General features: G+C 43.8%; 1 pseudogene; it reads right to left on the bottom strand.

Moving 5' to 3' along the window:
- Positions 1-373: 373 nt before the first annotated feature.
- Positions 374-1280, bottom strand: LOC123323961 (annotated as a pseudogene).
- Between the last annotated feature and the right edge of the window lie 2182 nt (positions 1281-3462).

The following is a 3462-nucleotide window of genomic DNA, read 5'->3' as shown; positions in this document are numbered from 1 at the left end:
TTTCTTTCTTTCTTTCTTTCTTTCTTTCTTTCTCCCCCTCTCTCTCCCTCCCTTCCTCCCTTCCTTCTCTTTTCTTTTTTTCTCTTTGGTTCAAACTTTTAATATAAAAAAATTCACTGATGTACAAAATGTGAAAGTCTGACAATGACAACATATGAAATCCTATGATTTGAGAGTCCCCCCGAGTGCGTGCCATGGTGCCCATGCCCCCTCCCATACATACCCTGGCGTGGAAACAGAAACTAATGCAAACTATTGCTAACAAGCTGCGCAGATAGGTGCGTTCTCTGCTCCACCAATCACAGACCAATATCTACTCCAAACATTCAGTAAGGAAAAGCAGAGCATCTTCCGAAAACAGAAGGCAGACTTCTTACTCACGATGGACCTGCACAAATACACCCAGCCAAAAGAGTACTGCATAGTCATTCATGAGGATCGTCATTCATGAGGATCGTCACAATCCTAATATAAGGAACAAATCCCCTTGCTCTCCCCATGACATTTTTCTTCTCTAGACAGTGTTGTCCCTGTTTATAGAGGCCTCGGTCATCAACCACGTTATTATCTCCTTTTGTCAAAAATTGGCATGTCCATTTTGCTTCTTCTTTTAAAAAAAAAAAAAGATTTTATTTATTTGTCAGAGAGAGAGCACAAGCAGGGGGAGCGGCAGACAGAGGGAGAAGCAGGCTCCCCGCTGAGTGAGGAACCCGATTTGGGACTCGATCTCAGGACCCTGGGATCATGACCTGAGCTGAAGGCAGATGCTCAACCGACAGAGCCACCCAGGCGTCCCCATTTTGCTTCTCATGAGTCTTCAAAACTCCATGAACTATAGGAGTTTCTCTTCCTTCTATCCTAAAAACAACCATTTTCTCCCAGTCAGATGGGATCTTCAACTCGATTTGCTAAAAAGAGAAGATCTCGGGCGCCTGGGTGGCTCAGTTGGTTAAGCGACTGCCTTCGGCTCAGGTCATGATCCTGGAGTCCCGGGATCGAGTCCCGCATCTGGCTCCCTGCTCGGCAGGGAGCCTGCTTCTGCCTCTGACCCTCCCCCCTCTCATGTGCTCTCTCTCTCTCTCATTCTCTCTGTCTCAAATAAATAAATAAAATCTTTAAAAAAAAAAAAAAAAGAGAGAGAGAAGATCTCTATGAAATGCAGGTTCCATGCTGCCCCTGAGCACTACTACAATTGGACTTTCACGTCCAGTTATGAGCACTAACCCCTTCCAGATCATTAGAGCCGAGCAGATAATCATTCCAAAATTTAGGACTTGAAAATACAGCGGAGCCCTGTCCCTGCACTCAGCTTCCAACCCCTCAAGTTTAGCTGGGAGGCTGCCCTGCTCCAAGGCATTTTCTTGAATCAGGATCCAAACACATTGCATGTGGTTAATATGTCTCTTAAGTTTCTTTGAATGTATTATAGTTCCCCTCCATTTTGTTTAAATGTCATTATTATGTTGAAGAAACTGGGTCATTTGTCCTCTACATACTGTTTTGCATTTGTTTTCATTTAATAAATTGTTATATTCCTTTTTATGTCAATATTTACACACATCATTATTTTTAATCACCATATTCCATTGTGTCACTCATAAGGCAAATCATAGTATTTTGGGTATTTGTATAGTCTACAGGGTTTGGGGCTTACAGTAAAGTTGCAATTATCACTTTATCCATACATTTTTGTACTTCTTGCTTTCTAAAGTTATGTTTTTAAAATGAAAATCGCTGGGGGTGCCTGGGTGGCTCAGTCGGTTAAGCAGCTGCCTTTGGCTCTGATCATGATCCTATGGTTCAAGAACACTAAAGTGAATCATCTCCTTTGTCACCCGCTTTGTGCGGTGGGGTGGGATGGGACTCTGCCATCATTGCTGATACAAGGATTGAGATTCTAAGGAGCTTCTGAAAAAACTGTTAGTAGTAAGCAGAAAGAGGACAACACATGACCTGAGAGAGAGTGAATGAGGAAAAAGCTGAGAAACAAAGGAATTAGTAATCTAGGGCAGGGTGAAGAATGTGATTCAGCTGTGGCATTTGGATACTGGGGCTGCTGGATCTGGGGAACAGCTGGGCTTTCTGCACAGGGACAGACAGGCTCCAGCCAGAGCTTCCCTGAACCAACCCAGCTTGGCTTCTCCTGGTACCACGTATAAGATTCCCATATCTCGCTGCACACCCAACAAAACTAGAACCTGAGGAACGCCGTTGCCCTGTTCACTGGTCCCCAAAAGCCATGCTGCCGTGCTGTCTTCTCTCATAACAGGGTTCCAGAGGGAGTGAGGCTTCCAAGGGGAAGACAGATATTGTTGGGGTGGTTGGCTGAGGTGTTTCTGTCACCCAAAATATGTCTTATCATGGGCCCACCTGGAGGAAAAACTCCCATGCATTTGGAAGAGGTGGTAAAGAAAGAGGCTAGTGGGGTGTTCCAATGTCGTGACCTCCTTACAGTAAGAAAGAGGTAGGTACACATTAGTCTACTCCATTTCCTTATGACCTTAAGCAAATCACTTTAATTCTTTAAGCCTCATGGTTCTTCATCCTTTAAGTAAGAAAAATAATACCTAGCTCAAGGTTGTCACTGAAACAAAATGAAGTGATTTTGAAGTATTTTTTTTTAAGGGTAGGATCAGTATTTTATTTAGTCACTTATAATCAGAAGGCAGTTGAGTATGTAGCCTTCATACTCAATCTTTCCTTTTTATAAATAAAAAAGAATTACAAGTTTTAAAGATTTTTTTTCTTTTTATTTATTTATTTGAGAGAGAGAATGAGATAGAGCATGAGAGGGGGGAGGGTCAGAGGGAGAAGCAGACTCCCTGCCGAGCAGGGAGGCCGATGCGGGACTCGATCCCGGGACTCCAGGATCATGACCTGAGCCGAAGGCAGTCGCTTAACCAACTGAGCCACCCAGGCGTCCCAAGAATTACAAGTTTTAAACAGCCAATGGCTGGTTATGTTTTCAGAACACGTAATTAGATTAATTCATTAATGGTAGCTTCAAGTTTTTCCTTTTTAGTTCCAGAAAATTCACTCACCTTTTGTCCCTTTTTAAAAAATGGAAGGTTGGCATGTATTTGGCTTCACACTCTGAAGCAACAACCTGACTGTCACCCATGTCTACTTCAAGGAACATCACATTGGAAGTCTTCTCAGAGAGGGAATGAAAGAAAGCTTTGCTCATGGGACGCCTGGGGGGCTCAGTCAGTTAAGCGTCTGCCTTCGGCTCAGGTCATGATCCTGGAGTCCCGGGATCGAGTCCCAGGATGGAGTCCCGGGATTGAGTCCCGCATCGGGCTCCCTGCTCAGCAGGGAGCCTGCTTCTCCCTCCGCCTGCAGCTCCCCCTGCTTGCGCTCTCTCTCTCTCTGATAAATAAATAAAATGTTTTGAAAAAAGAAAGAACAGATTCCTAGAAAGAAAGAAAGAAAGAAAGAAAGAAAGAAAGAAAGAAAGAAAGA

This window comes from Neomonachus schauinslandi, unplaced genomic scaffold (genome assembly GCF_002201575.2).
Source record: "Neomonachus schauinslandi unplaced genomic scaffold, ASM220157v2 HiC_scaffold_3528, whole genome shotgun sequence".
Taxonomy (NCBI): domain Eukaryota; kingdom Metazoa; phylum Chordata; class Mammalia; order Carnivora; family Phocidae; genus Neomonachus; species Neomonachus schauinslandi.
This window is presented reverse-complemented; position numbering and strand designations above follow the sequence as displayed.